This window comes from Plecotus auritus (assembly GCF_963455305.1).
Source record: "Plecotus auritus genome assembly, chromosome: 5".
Taxonomy (NCBI): Eukaryota; Metazoa; Chordata; class Mammalia; order Chiroptera; family Vespertilionidae; genus Plecotus; species Plecotus auritus.
The window spans coordinates 120,571,855-120,593,874 of NC_137776.1; the positions used below are offsets into that span (position 1 = coordinate 120,571,855).

The window sequence follows — 22,020 nt, forward strand, 5'->3', positions numbered from 1 at the left end:
GGGATATGAAGTGGACTTGGTTATTATTATTTAACAGATGTTTTAAGAATTAGACATTTGCATATAGCCTTCAAAATAACATCTTGAAAGGCTATTCTCTCATAGCCAATATTCCAGCTATCTTTGTAGTTCTGCTTTGGGTATGGTCTTCAGAATCAGCACCCCTTTATTTTTTACCTCTTCGGTGGTAACAACTGTCTTTTTTTTTATTGTTTAAAGTCTCTTAATAATGGGTTTTATTTTTCTGATAGAGCATTCACAACCAGTCCTCTGGGAAATAAAATTATTATCAAGCAAGACAAAACATTTTTGGTTAAAAATAAAGGGTACCTTGGTGATGGATGGTAAGTAGACTTTTGGTGGTGATCACTTTATAGTGTATGTCAAATTATAATATTGTACACCTGGACCACATGTCATATACCAGTTTTACCTCAATAAAATAGTGTACCTTAAAATAATGTGTATGTATATGTGTGAGAGATAAACTGGACCAGAGGATGTTTCCAGTGAGGAGTTCAAATATGGTTCTCACCAGTACGTGTGAAAATTTTCCCAAGGTCATAGCTCTGAAGGACAATTTGCATTTGAATGCAGACATTGTGGTATGTTTGTTTTAAAAGACTGATTATTTTATAGCTACCACCCATAAAGCCTGTGGTCATAAAACACCTCCCTCTGTCTTGGAGGCAGACCACATTTGTGTAAATAATGGTGTCAGGTTCTAACTCGACTAAGACCACTCCGGCCCTAATAGTGGCTGGACTCCACTCTCTACCCAAGTAGCAAGGACCACTTCTATTCCCACATCACAGAGATGACCTCTAGCTTACAAATAGAAGAGGAAATTGTGTTTCAAAAGAATAAATATTGTTAAAGGATGAGAAGGTCCTAAAAATAAAAAATAGCTTAAAAGATAGAAATAAGCATACAATTGGTTTGGGGACATTTTTACTCGCTATAAAGGGCTTTAAATTTAAAAAGAAGGAAAGGCAACAACTCTGTCTTAATTCCACATCTGCCGCTTGCCAGGATGACCACGCCCTGGCTGCTCTGCCTCCACAGCCTTGCTTTGTCACAATTCAGTTCCAGCTGACATCACTGTCCTCGTTGTTACTTTCCAGTCATAGCCCGCAAGCCAGCTCCTATTTTAGAAGCTCCTAATCTCTTACCATTTATATTCTCTACCTACTGCCTCCATGTTGTGTCTTCCCATTCCCTTCTCAATTCCCTGAATTTCAGGATTGTGGGTTTCTGGGGGGTTGTCGGGGGAAGACTATACTTTAAGTCAGACAGGGATGGAGTCAAATGTTGGCTTTTAATTGTGACCTTGTGACCTCAGAAAATGTCCTGAGCCTTTCCAAGTTAAAAAATATACATATTAGAGGTTGTTCTAAAGTATATATGTTCATTAAAAAAAGAAATAATTACATTAAAAAGTGTTTATAAATTTGGTATAATTTTGTATGCACATGATACATATATAAGTTTTAGGAAATGAGAATATAGTATAAAACGTATTGGTCTGAAAGCTGCTTTACAATATTACCAGTAATCTAGCCTCTGCCTCCACATCTATCTACAGCAGTGGTTCTCAACCTTTCTAATGCCACGACCCTTTAATACAGTTCCTCATGTTGTGGTGACCCCAACCATAAAATTATTTTTGTTGCTATTTCATAACTGTAATTTTGCTACTGTTAATGAATCATAATGTAAATATCTGTGTTTTCCGATGGTCTTAGGCAACCCTGCTAGTGGTTCTCAACCTGTGGGTCGTGAAAACAGAAAGGGTCAAACATAAAAGAATTATATTCATCTTCTGAGCCCAGTTTTATTTCTCAAAGTGTGTATGTATAGCATCATTGTCACAATGATTATGCTGCAGTCAGACTGCTAAGGTTCAAATCCCAGCCACTTACCACCGTGTGACCTCTCTGTGCTTCTGCTTCATCTGTAAGATGGGGATGACAGGAACCACCTCAGGGTTGTTCTACAGATTACATGAGTTTTCCCTAACACCATGGTCGGCAAACTGCAGCTCGCGAGCCACATGCAGCTCTTTGGCCCCTTGAGTGTGGCTCTTTCACAAAATACCACGGCCTGGGCGAGTCTATTTTGAAGAAGTGGTGTTAGAAGTTTAAGTTTAAAAAATCTGGCTCTCCAAAGAAATTTCAATCGTTGTACTGTTGATGTTTGGCTCTGTTGACTAATGAGTTTGCTGACCACTAGATCAGTACTTGGCACTAGGCAAGCACTATACAGTATTTGCTGCTATGATGATAATGTGTTTGGGAAAATCACGTTTTGTCTTTCTGGGTATCAGTTTCCAAACCTGTAAAGTGAGAACAAAGGGATAGTGTTGATACTAGTGAAAGTAATACCATACAATCCTAGATCCCTTGATAATTTACAAACCACTTCCATATGCAGTACTTCATTGGGAAAATGCATCAGTATTCCCATGCTCTCAGCTAACCTGATTTGCTGGAACAGCTGGTCAATGTGCTGCAAGGTATAAATACTGACTCTGGCCCTTGGCCTCCATTATAGCAGAAAGCATCAAAGGCCTCACATAGCTGATGCCTCCTCCAGTGACTGACTTGCTATGTGCGACATACTTTAGAACTGTAAAAGCTGGACTCCCCCAAATGCACTGGAAGACTGGGAAGAAAGAGACAAGGAAATAGTAAAACAAAGGCATTCATATTTATTGAGCATTTACAGTATAGATGATTATACGTCAATCACACTGAGTCTTCATAACAATTTCTGTGGAAGGTTTTATTGCCATATTTCTTAGATAATTTCCACATAGAGGTTCAATACTAGGTCTCAAAGAAAGTAACTTTAAACCAGGATGAAAGTCTGACTGAGCCCAAAGCTTGAGCTGATGCTAAAGATCCATGCTATCTCACTGAGATTTTCAATCTACTAAGATTAGATGTAGGTTAGCTCTTTAACTTCCTCTGCTAAATTTCAAGCCCCAAAGAGCTCTGTTTGATGAATGGTACCAAGAACATAATGAAGGGAATTTATTTTGTTATGAACAACTAGCCTATAGATGGCGATATCTTTCAATAATGACTGACTCATCTGGCAGTCCTAACAAAAGCTTTAATGCAAAATGTCACTGTATTTTGAAGGCACTTTGAAACAGCTATCTTTGCAAGTCCACCTGATAAGCAATAGAGATGGCTACTGAGTAATTACTGTATATTCCTTCCATGTTCACAGTACAACAGAGAACAAATATCTGAAAAAAAAATAATCATCATTTCATATAACAAGTATTGTCAATAAATAAGTTCATGACACTTTTTTTATCCTTGTTCTTCCTCATTTATTTCCCACCAACACACTTGTCAGCTCCCTGATTTGATGGGTAATAGCCCTCAGGGCACCTGAGGGTGAAGTCAGCATAATATAAATTGCTGCACAGTCTTGAGTCAGTCAACTGGAACTACAAGGAAGTTCAAAGGAAGCAGCATGAACATGAGAGAGCAATGAAACCATGGTCTTGAAATCTTGGAGACTTAAATTAGAATACATGGGTTAAATAAACAAATCATAATTACATGTTAATATACATCTACAACATCTTCATTGATATTTTCATAAACAGTTACTAGACACCAGGCAAGGTTCACTACATATTATTGCACTCAGGCCTCACAATAATACTACGCAATAGGCACAGTTATTATACCCAAATTTAACAAGGAAACTGAGGCACAGCAAGGGAATATAATTTCCCCATTGTTAGAGAGTAACACAATGGTAACATGAGGGTGCATATCCCAGTAGCCTGACATTCTCACAAATGCCCACCCTTTCTCAAAGCAAATTTCTGATTGCCTCTGGAAAATGATCATATATGCAGGTGTGTTCCCTAAAAGGTGAACTTGTTTAGTTTCATAGTTTTCATGAGATTTCCAAATCCATTTGTACAATCCTGCATTAAGCAGTTGGTGTGATAAAAATGAACACAAATATCTGTATACACTAAGAAGTCAAAGCCAATGTGTTTGCATGAACTTTCTCAGCAGAGTCACTTCACTTACCTATTAGATCACAGACCACACTTGAGTTAGAACGACACTGCGAATTTTGAGTATGACTGAATAACTTGTGGTGAATATACGTGAAGGGTTGAATTTTTTTCTTACTATTATTTTTCCTCTACGTATCTGACAGTGACCTGCATAGCTGGTAGAAAGGAAGGCTAAGGGGGAAATTGTCAGCCTATAGAACTACTTATCACTGGTTTGTTTCAGAGTCTACAGTATACAAACCTTCCCCTCCTTGTTACTCCACAAAGGTCCTTATCCTTCCAGAAAGTTTCTCTTCCCAAAGCCAAGGACTGATAAGGAATGAGGACCAAATGGCAGGAGACTTGTTGTCTCAAGTGGCTTGTTGACATCACTAAGATTTTTCAGACTGGGTAACACCCATTTAGCTCATTATGCCCCTCATAGATAGCAATAACGTTCTTTAATAACTTTCTGTGCATCTGGAGTTGGATGGGGAACACACCATAATATATGTCTCTCTAACCCTCTTTCAACATCTCTCTCTCTCTCTCTCTCTCTCCATTTTCAAGTTTAATGAAACTCAACCTATGTCACAAAAGGAATGACCCCATTACAGAAGCTAATTAGAGGTGGCCCAGAAATACAACTGAAAGGCAAAGGAGAGTAAACAACTAGTGACGGGGAGCTAGGAGATCCCACCCAGGGCAACACTCCCTTGTGTTCTAAACCTCTGCTGCAGGGCATGATGAATGGAGGATGGCATAGCCCTGGGAGTCAGAAGGTCCAGATCCAAGTACTACTCACCCGCAGTCTTGGGCAAGCCCCTTTTCCCACTGAGGCCCCAGCTATCTCACTGTTTTAGGGATTAAAGCCTCACAGAGGGTTGGGAGGAACTGATGTGATCTTTTTAAGGCAGCCATGCCCTAGGTCACTATAGAGGCCTGTGTCAAATGCTGGTTGTGAGTTCATTTTTCAGAGGTCTTGCCTCTCATCTGCTTCTCAATCTGACCAGGAGCTGCTCCTTGATCCTTGAACCATTTTCCATGCCCAGAAGAGATCAAAATCTGATGTTGTTTTAAGTGTGACCCCAGTCATTAATAAAATCCCTTCCTGTTTCTCTACAGTGAGAAAGGAGGACGGAAGCAAGGTGCAAGGGGAGTGGAGGGGCCACACCAAGCAAGGACCTCAGCAGGGACTGAAAGAGCTCTCTCAAGCTGAGTCAGCCCTGTGTTTTTTCCTGTTAAATGATTCACATGCTAAGGCAAATGGGCCCAAAATGCAAAAACTCTTTCCTGAGCTTCCAGATGAGTTGATGGTTTTTGTTTTTGTTTTCCAATTCCACTTCTCTTTTCTTGGGAACATGAGCGCAGTGTTTTCCATTCCAGGTGGAGGTTTCCCCCACCTCATTTAAATGCCCTGGGGAGGAGGGGTTATCATATCAAGGAAACACTGGCTATTTTAAGTGTTATTCATATTCCTTAAACTTCCTTGTGTTTTTTACTCAAGTAGGTTGAGTATATTATAAATAAACAAAATTTCATAGTATGTTATCCACAATAAAATCTGAGCTCTTTAGAAATCAAGCTCTAGATATATGAATTTCCAGTGTCTTAAAAGGCTTATTGTTGTAAACATAAAAGACTTCTTTTTTCAATAACTTTAAGTGGGAATCTCTTCTGGATTATATAACATATATTACATGTTTCTTCATAATAAAATATAACATTTCATTGATTATTAAAAGTCATTATCCTTACATCCATTTAACACTCCTTTGTTTTGTCCTCCTCTCTTGTTAAGTGAGGTCAATTTTAGTTGAGGTCCTTCTTCCATGTTCTACTTAATCTTCATGCATATCCATAGCCACAATATCCTCTTTAGTCAACTTACTCAGAAGAAGGTGGTTTACTATTTGGCTTAATCTGACTAGTGATAAAATTCCCCATCTTAAGGCCCTCTAGTAATTTCTCACTGTAGTTAGCAGATTAGCCAAACTCCTCTCTATTACCGACAGAGCCCTATATGGTCTAGCAGCCAGCCATGGGCAAACTACGGCCCGCAGGCCGGATCCGGCTGTTCTATCCGGTTCTCTTGCTGTCCCCTCCGCTCCTTTACTTTGAATTTATATTAGTTCACACAAACACTCCAACCATGCTTTTGTTCCAGCCCTCCGGTCAAGTTTAAGAACCCATTGTGGCCCTCGAGTCAAAAAGTTTGCCCACCCCTGGTAGCCCCTGCCTTTTCTCCAACTACTCAACCTTCATCCACTGTGGTCCACACACTAGCTTTCTCTGTGTTCCTCTAAAGAGCCAAGTTGTCTCAGGTCCTTTGCATTTACCATTGCTACTTCCTGAAAGATTCTTCTCTCGTTTTCATCTGACTGCCTCTGTCTCCTTATTTTGGTCTAAAGCCAGATGTCAAGTCCACAGAGAAGCCATCACTGTCTCCTACACCAAGTAGCTGTAACCCCTTTCTTCTTTATTCCTATTCCAGGAATTAAAGCACTATTGGAATGCTTTAATTTGTATTCTTATTTATTCGTGTGTATTGATAATCTGTCTTGCTCACAGTAATATCACATTTTGAAAAATAGCTGCCAGCACATAGAAGGCACTCAATAAATACTCTTGAATAAATGAATCCTGGCTCATCTTCACACCTACTGAAAGCTAAGCTCTGTCTATAATGGAGAGTTCTGCTTTCAGTCTTATTACACATTGGGAAATCTAATCTAAATAATCAATTATAGCCCAGCCTGTGTGGCTCAGAGGTTGAGCATCAGACCATGAACCAGGAGGTCATGGTTTGATTCTCAGTCAAGGCACATGTCCCAGTTGTGAATTCGATCCCCAGTGGTGGGCATTCAGGAGAAAGCCCATCGATGTGATTGATGTTTCTCTCTCATCAGTGTTTCCATCTCTCTATCCCTCTTCCTTCCTCTCTCTAAAATAAATAAAATATATTTTAAAATAATAATAATCAGTTACATAATACCCTAAGATCACTGTCAAAACATTAAGAAGCTGGCAATGTCCAATGTCATTCGATCCAACTTTGGAAAGAGACAAAAGAGCTAAGAGAATGTTAGGACGCACTCTAATTCATTGGATAGTTCAACAAGATATAACAAACAGCTTAAAATAGTGAATAATAATATAGGGAGATCTAAACATAAGTACAAAGTGGCCCCCAAGAACAATATATGTTTGAAGTCTCATAATTTATTTTTAAAATCCAGATGAATTTTATATTTTAACTCTCTCTCTCTCTCTCTCTCTCTCTCTCTCTCTCTCTCTCTATATATATATATATATATATATATATATATATATATATCACTCTGCTACACCCACAAGCCATGCCCACCACCTAATCAGGAGCGAGTATGCAAATGAACCCAACCAAGATGGCTGTAGCCACGGAGCGAGCAGGAGGCTTGGGTTTCCCTTGCAATGGAGGAAGCCAAGCTTTCCGCACACCCTGACAGGCCTAGGCCTCCACTCAAGGCTACAAAGTTTAAATTATAGAAGATAAATAAATCCCAACAAAAATGGTGGCAGCGACGGAGCTGGAGAGAGCAGCAGGCTTGGATTGCCCCCGGCAATGGAGGAAGCCAAGCTCCCACAGCCCTGGCCTGCCTTGGCTTCCGCTACAAAGTTTCAATTATAGAAGATAAATAAATCCCAACAAAAATGGCTGCAGCCACAGAACAAGCTGGAGGCTTGGCTCCACTCAAGGCTAGAAAGTTTCAATTATAGAAGATAAATAAATCCCAGATACCAGGGCCTCTTCTTGGGTCGCCGGGGGGCGTGGTCGGCCTGCAAACCACAACAGGCCCCTTGCCCAGGCCGCCCCACACCCCAAGGGAACCCCCACCCTGATCCAGGACATCCTTCAGGGCAAACCAGTCGACCCCCACCCATGCACCAGGCCTCTATTCTATCTAATAAAAGAGTAATATGCAAATTGACCATCACTCCAACACACAAGATGGCTGCCCCAATGTGGACACAAGATGGCCACCACAAGATGGCCAGCAGGGGAGGGTAGTTGGGAGGGACCAGGCCTGCAGGGGAGGGCAGTTGGGGGGGACAAGGCCTGCAGGGGAGGGCAATTAGGGGTGATCAGGCCTTCAGGAGAGGGCAGTTAGGGGTGACCAGGCCTTCAGGGGAGGGCAGTTAGGGGCAAACAGGCTGGCAGGGGAGCAGTTAGGCATCAATCAGACTGGCAGGGAGTGGTTAGGGGGTGATCAGGCTGGCAGGCAGAAGCGGTTAGGGGCAATCAGGAAGGCAGGCAGGCGAGCAGTTGGGAGCCAGCAGACCTGGATTGTGAGAGGGATGTCCGACTGCCCTGTAGGCCCGATCCTACCAGGATCGGGGCAGTCGGACATCCTTCGAGGGGTCCCAGATTGGAGAGGGTGCAGGCTGGGCTGAGGGACACACCCCCGTGCACGAATTTCGTGCACCGGGCCTCTAGTACCGTGGTCGGCAAACTGTGGCTCGCGAGCCACATGCGGCTCTTTGGCCCCTTGAGTGTGGCTCTTCCACAAAATACCATGGCCTGGGCGAGTCTATTTTGAAGAAGTGGCATTAGAAGAAGTTTAAGTTTAAAAAATTTGGCTCTCCAAAGAAATTTCAATTGTTGTACTGTTGATATTTGGCTCTGTTGACTAATGAGTTTGCCGACCACTGCTCTAGTATATATATATTTGTTTAATATAAAAGAAATTTTACCTCAAATTGTTGGGGGGGGAGAATGTACCCTTCAAGTATTTGTGTCCTGTTTACTCTAGAAAACCACCAAGCATCCCCCAAGTACATGTGCTCCAAGCCGATAAACATCTAGAAATGATTCTGGAGGAGCCTTGAAGGGAGCACAATCCCCACCCACCCCTTGCTGCCTTGTTCACTTGCCCTCATCTTCATCACAAGGAGGAAGAGCTCTGGAACAAAGACACCTAAGTGAACCAGGAGTCCCAAGGAATGTAGAGTTTTGAGAAGGAAAACAAGGTTAAAAGTTCTATTGTTCTGTATCATTCTCTTTTCAAACATCTATCTCTTCTAAATCATTTCATTGCTCTTTCTTTTCATGTGCTTGGTGAGGTAGGAGGTGCATTTGGAGTCCAAACCTTGGTTCATAGTAATGAAGTTTCCTTTGATATATTTCTTCAATTAAAAATATCTAATCACTATTGGTGAGCTCATTGAGGATTGGAGGTTCAAGATCCAGGCCATCATGCATAAATTATAATAATAATAATATTTATAGAGAGAAGACGGAAGAAGCAAACAAGATGGTAATGGTGAATTGGGTTAATTAGTAAAAGTCTTTTAAAATAAAATGTGATGAAGGGAAAATATTCAGTCAGAGATGCCACATGAATTTGAATAATCAGCCATTTTGTGACCTAACATTTGAAGGCATGAAAGAGAAGGCCATTATCCAATGAATGTACCAAAAAAGCAGATTACTGAGATAGTAATTATGGTGGCTCCTGTGGGAAGCATACTAGACTGATGGTCCTCACTGCAGCCCTCTGAAATTCATCATCACATTTGTTCTGAAGCCATGCTTTCTGTAGCTGCCCCAGCCATCACTAAGCACAGCAGGGCTGCTAAGACAGGCCCACTCCTGGAAGATGCAGGATTCCCCTGATGGGCAACTTTAGCTTAAGGATTCCCAATTAGCCTTGCTAAAACTTTCTTCCTTGCTTTCCTTCTTTCACTCCTTCACAGGGAACAGTTTTTTTTTTTTAATTTAATAAATATCGTTCAGATTATTACAATTGTTCCTCTTTTTTCCCCCATAGCTCCCCTCCACCCAATTCCCACCCCACCCTCTGCCCTTACCTCCCCCGCACTGTCCTCATCCATAGGTGTATGCTTTTTGTCCAGTCTCTTCCCGCACCCCCACAACCCTTTCCCCCCCACCGAGAATTGTCAGTCCACTCCCTTTCTATGCCCCTGATTCTATTATATTCACCAGATTATTCTGTTCATAAGATTTTTTATTCACTTGATTTTTAGATTCACTTCTTGATAGACATGTATTTGTTGTTCATAATTTTTATCTTTACCTTTTTCTTTTCTTCCTCTTCTTAAAGAATACCTTTCAGCATTTCATATAATACTGGTTTGGTGGTGATGAACTCCTTTAGCTTTTTCTTATCTGTGAAGCTCTTTATCTGACCTTCCATTCTGAATGATAGCTTTGCTGGGTAGTGTAATCTTGGTTGTAGGTTCTTGCTGTTCATCACTTTGAATATTTCTTGCCACTCCCTTCTGGCCTGCATAGTTTCTGTTGAGAAATCAGCTGACAATCGTATGGGTGCTCCCTTGTAGGTAATTAACTGTTTTTCTCTTGCTGCTTTTAATATTCTCTCTTTGTCTTTTGCTCTTGGCATTTTAATTATGATGTGTCTTGGTGTGGTCCTCTTTGGATTCCTTTTGTTTGGGGTTCTCTGTGCTTTCTGGACTTGTAAGTCTATTTCTTTCACGAGGTGGGGGAAGTTTTCGGTCATTATTTCTTCAAATAGGTTTTCAGTATCTTGCTCTCTCTCTTCTTCTGGCACCCCCATAATTCGGATGTTGGTACGCTTGAGGTTGTCCCAGAGGCTCCTTACACTATCTTCAAATTTTTGGATTCTTTTTTCTTTTTGCTTTTCCGGTTGAGTGTTTTTTGCTTCTTTGTATTTCAAATCTTTGTATTTCAAATCTTTGACTTGATTCTTGTGGTCCTCTAGTCTGCTGTTTGGTTTCTGTATAATATTTTTTATTCCAGTCAGTGTATGTTTAATTTCTAGTTGGTCCTTTTTCATATCCTCGAGGGTCTCACTAAATTTATCAGCCTTTTCTAGGAAATTCTTGAAAAACCTTATAACCGTGGTTTTGAACTTTATATCCAGTCGTTTGCTTTCCTCCATTTCTTTCATTTGTGATCTGTTTCTTTGTCTCCGCATTTTCAATGCTTCCCTGAGTTGGTGGAGTAGCTTTGTGTGGTAGGTGTCCTATAGGGCACAGTGGCTCAGACTCCCCAGTTACCTGAGGTGAACACTTTTGGTGCACCCCTTTGTGGACTGTGTGCTCAGCCTTGTTGTAGTTAAATCTTGATTGTTGTTGGTATCACTGGGAGGAATTGACTTCCAGGCCAATTGGCTATGAGGATCAGCTGTGTCTACGCTGGGAGAACTTCTGTGCTGGAGACACCCTTATGGGACAAGACTTGCAAAATTGCAAAAGCCTCTGTGCTCAGCTTGGATGGGGCGGAGTTTCAGGGCAGAGCCGACAGCCTTGGCTTCCCATCAGCCCTGCCCTATGAGGCCCCTGGGTCTCAGTGTCCCTCAGTAATTGCTGCAAGCACCTCTGAGAGAAAGCCGCTCTCGAGTTTCACCTGCTGCCAGACAGTCCAGTTTCTCCTTGAATGAATCTGGTTTCCCAGAGTCTTGCCCGGGACTGGAGTTCAGCGCAGTCGGGAGCTTTCATCTCCCTCCCTCTTTAGAAAGCCAGCCGTGCACTCAGCCGCCCGTGCATTCAGCCGCCCGTCCTCTCCGCGCACGCGTCTCTGTACCTCAGCCTTTTGCAGCTCCTCTGAGTCTCAATGTGCTTTCCTCTTTCCTTCTAGTTGTAGTATTTCCACTCAGCCAGCATTCCTGTGGTTCTGGATGGTGTCTGTTTTGTCTTTTAGTTGTAGTTTTGAAATTATTGTGTGAGGCAGCAGTTTAGGTGTTTACCTCTGCCGCCATCTTGGTTTCCTTTTACAGGGAACAGTTTTGGAGAGTGATCTGATGGCCCTCCCAGCCTCCTCTAGCTCTCTCTCCATTTTCTCCCACAAAGTTTTCCTCAGCAAATCTCATGCACATCTAATTTCATCTTGGCATCTGCTTCTCAGAGGGCCTGAACTAACACAAGTAAGGAGCTATTTGAGGGACGGACAGGAGGAATTAGGCCATTTACTGCAGTTAGGATAATTTAGAGTAAGACTAAGAAGAAGATTAATGGGTGATTATAAAAAGACCAGATTTAAGAGGGAGCTTTTTGAGAATAAGTAGCAGGTAATAGCAGGTAACAGAAGAGGTTGTGATGGTGGGGATGGAGGTGACAGTAATCAGAGTTTGAAGTTAATTATTTGCATATTCAATGCTAAGCCTAAAGCTCAATTGGAGAATCTGAAGAGATTTTGTTGTTTTTGGCAACATGCATAGTTTAGTTGATATATGTGGGTGGAGCCCTGTTGAGAGGACTATATATTTTTACTCGGACTCTATACAGTCCTTTTAAGAGAACTCTATAAAAATTTTTATTGACTTTGAGGTGTTTTGCTTTCAGTTTTTACGTTTGTGATTTTAAGGTTTTGCATAATTAGAAGTAAATAATTAAGTAAATAATAATATTTGTATCAGATATTAGCATTTTTCAGCCTATAGTAATGTAAGAAAAAACTTACATTTTTATATCTTTCAAAGTCTCCAAGTGTGTGAAGCTCTGTATCCCCAATGAACTACAGTAATGTTTGTAAAACTGCATTGAAAATTGTTTGTCATGTGCTATTTCACTGAAACCTAACATGGATCCTGAGAGGTAAGGAGGGCAGGTAGCTTTAAAGCTCACTTTTACCAAAGATGAAACTGAGGCTCAGGGGAGATAAATAGCTAACAAATGGTCAAATCCAACCCAGAAGCAAGATTGCAGTAGGCAGAATTTCTAGGAATGACTCCTAAGAATTCATAACCTAATCCCAGCGATGTGTGAATGTGATGAAATGTCATTTATTCCCATGATTCTGCTATGTTATATGGTGTAGTTGACCTTATAAAAAGATTATCCAGGTGAATCTAATCCAATTGAATGGAGCCCTTAAAAGCCCCTTCTGCCAGTGATCAAGGAGAAAAAGAGAAGTCAGAGAGAGAGAGATGGCAGAAGGGGAAGTCAGAAAGTCAAAGCATGAGAAGGATTCGAGGTACTAATGCTGGCTTGAAGATGGAGGGGGCCATGTGGAAGGCATGAAAAGGAAATTCTGCCAACAACCAGTGAGCTTAGAAAGGGACCCAAGCTCTGGGTGAGAACTGCAGCCCCAGCTGTTACGTAGATTTTGACCTTATGAGATTCTAAGCAGAGAACCGAGCTGACCTACACTGTGCCCAGAAACTGTGGGATAATAAATGGACATTATTTTAAGCCACTATGTTTGTATTGATTTTAAACAGTGACAAAAAAAAAACACAAACCAAAAGTAATACATGGGTTTTCTAGTTCCATCACTATTTTCACCATACCACCCTTACTCTTAACTAATGCAGTAAAAATAAACAACAGTGAACTGAAAGAGCACAGTACTAACCTTATAATTTTGCTCATTTAATTTTTATTAGAATTCTAGCTTTCTAAGATTTATTTTAGGCCTGACCTCATTTCATTTAGTCCTAAGCCTATGGACTTGAACTCATTTTCAAGACATTCTCTTATTTCCTCATTCTAATTTGAAAATAATTCAGGTAACATATAAATAAGAAGAAAATATTATAATATCCTAAGAAAATATTATAAGATTAAAACTATTGTCATAGTTTGGCAAAGTTTTAAAACTCTTACAAAATACTGAAAGTATCATGGGGATTGTTTGAACACATATAGTGAAAAACTGTTGTTTTATCTATCCATTGTAACTCCTTTAGTAAACTTGCCTCACAGTCTTTTGGGAATGCTCTTCTCCCAGTCAAACCAAGTGGCTCTGAGGAAATGTCCATGTTCGCATTTAATCCCATTTCTCTCCCCATCCCAGGGCACAGGAAATTGGTCTAAAGATGGACAACATCTCCACGCTGAGGCAATCAAGCCCTCCTCTGGTAATTTTAACTTTTCAGCACAGAAAGCATAAATTTACCCATTACCAGTGATAGAAATTGTAGAATGTAGAACTCAGGAAGTGTGGACAGCAATGTTTCTTGCCATGTAGACGAAGCCAATCTAAGGTAGTCAACCCAGAAAGAGAAATGGAAGCAAGAACTGGGGAGAGATAGTTTTTGACCCCTTGTTTTCGTTGTTCTGGTAGTCCAACTGCATCCCTGTACTTTCCATGGTTTGATTGTTCCATTCTCCCTGGTATTCCACAAAACAGCATGTTTCTTCTTTTACCTAAACTAGTTCAAGATGAGTTCAGTCACTTGCAACCAATAGAAACGTGACACACACGACAGAGAAATTAGATTTCCTTTTCTTTGAAAATATTTGTCATCATTTAGTGTGAAAAACTTCTAGCAAAGAAACTCAATTGTCTCCAGGATGATGGTGATTCATCAAGGCTTCCATTATGATTCCTTTAATGTCAGAACTGCAGCTTTAATATCAACTGCCACGCTCACTTGGTTTTTGTTCACTACAGCAATTACTCCTTCCTTTTGTTATTAATGCTATCTTGATATAGCAACCTATGATTTGTCAGTGTTATATCATAAACACTTATTGGGCACATGTTTAGTATATTTACTTTTGAATATTTTTAATTAATACTGAAATTAAATGAGCTTACAAGTGTTACATATTGCTGAAGAGATTTTAGAGAGAGAGAGAGAGAGAGATTACACTGGTTTTTTTTTTTTTCATTTCTCTTAAAGAGAAAAAAATGATATAACAACCCAGGCAGAGTGACTCAGTGGTTGAGCATCAACCTGTGAACAAGGAGGTCATGGTTCAATTCCCAGTCAGGACATATGCCCATGTTGCAGGCTCAATTCCCAGTTTGGGGCCTGTGGGAGGCAGCTGATCAGTGATTCTTTCTCATCATTGATGTTTCTTCTCTCCCTCTTCCTTTCTGTCTGAAATACACACACACACACACACACACACACACACACACACACACACACACACACACTAGTGGCCCAGTGCATGAAATTCATGCACAGGGGCGGGGGTTCCCTCAGCCCAGCCTGCACCCTCTCCAATCGGGGATCCCCATAGGGATCGGGCCTAAACCGGCAGTCTGACATCCCTCTCACAATCTGGGACCACTGGCTCTTAACCGCTCACCTGCCTGCCTGCCTGATTGCCCCTAACTGCCTCTGCCTGCCTGCCTGATTGCCCCTAACTGCCTCTGCCTGCCTGCCTGATCGCCCCTAACCTCTTTGCCTGACTGCTTGATCACCCCTAACTGCCCTCCCCTGTCGGCCAGATCTCACCCCCAACTGCCCTCCCCTGCCAGCCTGATCTTGCCCAGTCTCTGTCTATCTTTGTTTTTCTCAGTAGTCCTCCAGGCCTCCCTGCCTCCTTGTCTCCCTCTTCCTCTTTCCCGGCTGGGAGGGGGCGAGGCCAGTGGGGGCCGCTCCACCCTCCCTTCCATCCAGGCCTCTTCCGTCTGTTTTGTTTCCTCATTCTGAGAGAGGATCCAAGAGCAAGCTGGGAGGGAGGGAAAGGGAGAAAAGGCTATGAGCTGGTGGGCGCTGTGTGTGTCTGTGCATGTGTGTGGTTGTGAGTGAGTATGAGTGCCAGCCCCGCCTCCCCCATTCCCATCCCCACTGCCACAAGTCTCCACCCACCAGAGCCTGCTTCACGAGCAGCCTGAGCATTAGGTCGAGCCTCTGATCGTTGTGGGTGTGACGGACCCAGGGTTTTTATATATTAGGATTTTTTAAATGATGTAACAATTTTAAGTCAAATATATGTGGATAACATGAAGGTTATACTTATTACACTGAGAGATAATACTACCAAGCATAAACTCATTCTCTTGTGATTGTTTAATATTTCACAGGTAAAGTCCTAAAATATGCTTTGATTTATAAATAGTGAAAAACATTAGTCAGACTGACCTATGTTGAGTCCTTGCTCTTTGGGAAAGTTACTATAAATTCTCCAAGCCCTCTTTTCTATCATGGGGATCCATAGCATATTGTGATTGAGGATGCAAACTGACAAATAAACTTCTGGCTTCAGACTTTGGCCTCAACGCTCTGACCTTAGACCTTAAATAAGCTGTTTCATAATTCCCAGACTTGGCTTTCTAGTGCATCTTAAGATAGATAAACAGACAGACAGAAAGATACCTACACATACATACATGTGCATAAATACATATGTATGTACTTACACACACCAGGCATGTATATGAATATTTAAGGTCACATTGTTCACTACAGCAAAAATACAAATTAAAACAACTAATATATCCACCAACAGTACAATTGTAGCGAAATGAAACAGTAGAATATTACTCAGCAATAACGATAATAGAATAAACTATAGCTACACACATCAAAAATGATAAAAATAAAATATTGAGAAACTAGAAAGAATTCATACTTTTAGAACTAGTTAGTTTGAAAAGATTCAATTTACATCAAGTTCAAAAAGAAGTACAACTAAATCATGTTATTATTTAGAGATAGATGGCAAAACTAAAGAAAAACAAGATAATTATTTACACAAAATTTAGAAGAGTGGTTACTTCTAGAGGTAAAGGGATGTGACTAGAGAGGGCACATAAGAACATCTATTAATAAAATTGTATTTCTTAAATTTTAGATGTGTGTATATGGTGTTTACTTTCCTTTTTTTTTTAACTTCTTTATTGATTAAGGTATTACATATGTGTCCTTATTCCCCCATTACCCCTCACCTCCCATTCATGCCCCCACCCCCCTGTTGTCTGTGTCCATTGATTAGGCTTATATCCATGCATATAAGTCCTTTGGTTGATCTCTCCCCCGTACCCCCACTGTCCCCTGCCTTCCCTGAGGTTTGACGTTCTGATTGATGTTTCTCTGTTTCTGGATCTATTTTTGTTCATCAGTTTATGTTGTTCATTATATTCCACAAATGAGTGAGATCATGTGATATTTATCTTACTCTGCCTGGCTTATTTCACTTAGCATAATGCTCTCCATCTCCATCCATGTTGTTACAAATGGTAAGAACTCCTTCTTTTTTACCACAGCGTAGTATTCCATTGTATAGATGTACCACAGTTTTTTAATCCACTCATCTGCTGATGGGCACTTAGGCTGTTTCCAAATCTTAGCTATGGTGAATTGTGCTGCTATGAACATAAGGGTGCATATATCCTTTCTGATTCGTGTTTCTAGTTTCCTGGGATATATTCCCAGAAGTGGAATCACTGGGTCAAATGGGAGTTCCATTTTAAGTTTTTTGAGGAAACTCCATACTGTTCTCCACAGTGGCTGCACCAGACTGCATTCCCACCAGCAGTGCATGAGGCTTCCTTTTTCTCCACATCCTCACCAGCACTTGTCATTTGTTGATGTGTTGATAATAGCCAGTCTGGCAGGTGTGAGATGGTACCGCATTGTTGTTTTGATTTGCATCTCTCTGATGATTAGTGACTTTGAGCATGTTTTCATATGTCTCTTGGCCTTCCTTCTGTCTTCTTTCAAAAAGTGTCTATTTAGATCAGTTGCCCATTTTTTGATTGGGTTGTTTATCTTCTTTTTGTTAAGTTGCATGAGTTCCCTATAAATGTTGGAGATTAAACCCTTATCGTTGATATCATTGACAAATATGTTCTCCCATGCAGTGGGCTTTCTTGTTGTTTTATTGATGGCTTCCTTTGCTGTGCAAAAGCTTTTTATTTTGATGTAGTCCCATTTGTTTATTTTCCCTTTAGTTTCCATTGCCCTAGGAGCAGTATCAGTGAAGAAATTGCTTTGGCATATGTCAGAGATTTTTCTGCCTATGGATTCCTCTAGTATTTTTATGGTTTCTCGTCGTATGTTTAAGTCCTTGATCCATTTTGAGTTTATTTTTGTGTATGGTGTAAGTTGGTGGTCTAGTTTCATTTTTTTGCATGTATCTGTCCAATTTTCCCAACACCATTTATTGAAGAGACTGTCTTGACTCCATTGTATGTTCGTGCCTCCTTTGTCAAATATTAATTGAGCATAGTGATTTGGGTCAATTTCTGGGTTCTCTATTCTATTCCATTGATCTATATGTCTGTTCTTGTGCCAATACCAGGCAGTTTTGAGAACAGTGGCTTTGTAATACAGCTTGATATCTGGTATTGAGATTCCACCTACTTTGTTCTTCTTTTTTATTCCAGATGAATTTTTGGAGAGTTTGTTCTAGGTCTGTGAAAAATGCCATTGGTATTTTAATGGGAAGTGCATTGAATTTATTGATTGCTTTGGGTAGAATGTGCATTTTGATGATGTTGATTCTACCAATCCATGAACATGGTATGTTCTTCCATCTGTTTATGTCTTCCTCTATCTGTTTCTTTCAGTGTCGTGTAGTTTTCTGCGTATAGGTCTTTTACCTCCTTAGTTAAGTTTATTCCTAGGTATCTTAATCTTTTTGGTGCGATGGTAAATGGGATTGCTTTTTTAGTCTCTCTTTCTGTAAGTTCACTATTGGTGTATAGAAATGCCATAGATTTCTTGGCATTAATTTGGTATCTTGCTACATTGCCGAATTCATTTATTAAGTCTAATAATTTTTTGATGGAGTCTTTAGGGTTTTCTATATACAGTATCATGTCATCTGCAAATAAGGGCAGTTTTACTTCTTCTTTTCCAATTTGGATGCCTTTTATTTCTTCTTTTTGTCTGATTACAATGGCTAGTACTTCCAGCACTATGTTGAACAGGAGTGGTGAGAGTGGGCATCCCTGTCTTGTTCCTGTTCTTAGGGGAAATGGTTGTAGTTTTTGCCCATTGAGTATGATGTTGGCTGTGCGTTTGTCATATATGGCTTTTATTATGTTGAGGTATGATCCTTCTATCCCTACCTTGCTGAGAGTTTTTATCAAGAAAGGGTGTTGGGAGTCACAGCTGGGGGAAAAAAAAAAAAAGAAAGGGTGTTGGATTTTGTCAAATGCTTTTTCTGCATCAATTGATATAACTATGTGATTTTTATCTCTCAATTTGTTTATGTGATATATCACATTTATTGACTTGCGGATATTGTACCATCCTTGCATCCGCAGGATAAATCCTACTTGGTCATGGTTTATGGCAGGAGTGGGCAAACTTTTTGACTCGAGGGCCACAATGGGTTCTTAAACTGGACCAGAGGGCCGGAACAAAAGCATGGATGGAGTGTTTGTGTGAACTAATATAAATTCAAAGTAAACATCATTACATAAAAGGGTACGGTCTTTTTTTTTTAATTTCAATAGTTTTATTCATTTCAAACATTTTAACAAGAAGAATGTAAACACTAATTATTATAATTTGAAACTTCAAAACATGGAGGAATCATAGCACAATAACATACCTTATATTGAAGATGGCAAAGGCAAAATAAAATTGCCTAACAAAAGAAAGGTACAAAAGCCTTTCAAATTAAACTTAAATATAATAAAATAATTTAAAACTAAAACAAATAGAAAAGAACAAAATGTGTAAACAGTAAATTAAACATTTTCTTTAGTGCAACTTCCAAATTATGCCCGGGACGTAGATGTAGATGGCAATGTAGACTGGGTTGAAAGGTTTTTGGTCTTTAAAACATCGACTTCAGTGGGAACAGTGTTGTTGGTCTCCTTTTTAGCTAATGCTCTGATACTGTGCTCTCCAAGGGCGTGTCTCCCTACATCACCACGATAACGTGTCTACGCATTCGCAGGGTGATGTCAGGGGACACGTCCGCGGGCATTACAAGGAGCCTCTGGAAGATTGAGAGGTTGTTCCTTCTACTGAATGGGCGGATATAAATCCGCCCACTCAGAAGAAGGAGCTGCGGCCGTGTTTCCCGACGTTGCCATGTTAACACTGCTGCTGGTGAAGGAGTGTAGGGGAGAGCAAGAGAACCCTCCGCTCTTTCGGCTCCGCTGGCCGGATAGAACAGCCGAATGGGCCGGATCTGGCCCGCGGGCCGTAGTTTGCCCACGGCTGGTTTATGGTCTTTCTGATGTACTGCTGGATCCGATTTGCTAGAATTTTGTTGAGGATTTTGGCATCTATGTTCATATTAGTCTGTAATTCTCTTTCATTGTGTTATCTTTATCTGGTTTTGGTATTAGGGTGATGCTGGCTTCATAGAAGGAGCTTGGAAGTGTTCCTTCCTCTTGAATTTTCTGGAATAGTCTGAGGAGGATAGGTTTTAGTTCTTCCTTGAATGTTTGGTATAACTCCCTTGTGAAGCCATCTTTTGTTTGGCCCCAGGCTTTTGTTTGCTGGAAGCTTTTTGATGACTGCTTCAATTTCTTCCATAGTTATCAGCCTATTGATATTTTTAGTATCTTCCTGAGTAAGTTTTGGAAGGTTGTATTTTTCTAGGAATGTGTCCATTTCCTCCAGGTTGTCTAGTTTGTTGGAATAGAGTTGTTCATAATATTTTTAAACAATTCTTTGTATTTCTGTGGGGTCTGTTGTTATTTCGCCTCTATCATTTCTGATTTTGTTTATTTGAGTCCTCTCTCTTTGCTTCTTGGTGAGCCTGGCTAGAGGTTCATCAATCTTGTTTATCCTTTCAAAGAACCAGCTCTTGGTTTCATTGATATTTTATATTGTTTTTTTGGTCTCTATGTCATTTATATCTGCTCTAATCTTTATTATTTCCTTCCTTCTGCTCACTGTGGGCTTTTCTTGTTGCTCTCTTTATAATTCTTTGAGTTGTTGAGTTAGATGATTTATTACCATTTTTTCTTGTTTTTTGAGGTAGGCCTGTAGAGCTATAAACTTCACTCTCAGGACTGCTTTCATTGTGTCCCATAGTATTTGCATTGTTGTGTTTTTATTGTCATTAGTTTCCAGGATGTTTTTAATTTCTTCTTTGATCTCATTGATAACCCAATCATTGTTTAATAGCATGCTATTCAGCTTCCAAGTGTTTGAGTGTTTTGGATTGTTTTTATTGTAGTTTATTTCTAATATTATGCCATTGTGGTTTGAGAAAATGCTTGATATGATTTCAATCTTTTTGAATTTGGGGAGACTTTGCTTGTGACCCAGTATGTGGTCTATTTTTGAAAATGTCCCATGTGCACTTGAGAAGAATGTATATTCCATGGCTTTGGGGTGAAATGCTCCGAAGATGTCAATTAGGTCCATCTGATCTAGTGAGTCATTTAGAATTGCTGTTTCTTTGCTGATTTTTTGTCTAGAGGATTTATCCAGTGATGTCAGTGGTGTATTAAAGTCTCCTACTATGATTGTATTGTTGTCGATCTCTCCCTTGATATCTTCTAGGAGTTTTTTTATGTATTTGGGTGCTCCTGCATTGGGTGCATATATGTTTATCAGGGTTATATCCTCTTGTTGTATCAATTCCTTTATTATTATGAAGTGGCCTTCCTTATCTCTTATTATGGCCTTTACTTTGAGGTCTGTTTTGTCAAAAATAAGTTCTGCTCCCCCAGTTTTTTTTTTCATTTCCATTTGCTGGAACCATGTTTTTCCATCCCTTCACTTTCAGTTTGTATGAGTCCCTTTTTCTGAGGTGGGTCTCTTGTAGATAGCATTTATATGGGTCGTGTTTTTTTATCCATTCAGCCACTTGATGTCTTTTGATTGGAGCATTTAGTCCCTTTATGTTTAAAGTTATTATTGAAAGAAACTCATTTGTAGCCATTTTTATTTTTTTGTGTCTGTTTTCCTTCTTACCTTTTTATTTCTTCTTTTTACACCACTCCCTTTAGCATTTCTTTTTTTTAAAAAAAAAATATATTTTATTGATATTTCACAGAGAGGAAGGGAGAGGGATAGAGAGCTAGAAACATCGATGAGAGAGAAACATCGATCAGCTGCCTCCTGCACGCCCCCCACTGGGGATGTGCCCGCAACCAAGGTACATGCCCTTGACCGGAATCAAACCTGGGACCCTTGAGTCCGCAGGCTGACGCTCTATCCACTGAGCCAAACCGGTTTCGGCCCTTTAGCATTTCTTGCATTGCTGACTTGGTAGTGATAAACTCCCTTAGCATTTTTTGTCTGCGAAGCTTCTTATTTCCCCTTCAATTTTGAATGATAACCTTCCTGGATAGAGTATTCTTGGATTCAGTCCCTTGGTTTGCATCACTTTGTAAATTTCCTTCC

At 40.3% G+C, this 22,020-nt stretch overlaps 1 long non-coding RNA gene across 1 annotated transcript in view; it reads right to left on the bottom strand.

The window, feature by feature from the left end:
* LOC308248590 overlaps positions 1 to 22,020 on the bottom strand; it is a 137,435-nt gene that overhangs the window by 1,832 nt on the left and 113,583 nt on the right. Inside the window, exons 2-3 of the long non-coding RNA XR_013960627.1 lie at positions 2,480 to 2,664; positions 1,923 to 2,335 (exon numbers count right to left, since the gene is read on the bottom strand). This is a non-coding gene — a long non-coding RNA (uncharacterized lncRNA). The remainder of the gene's footprint in view (positions 1 to 1,922; positions 2,336 to 2,479; positions 2,665 to 22,020) is intronic.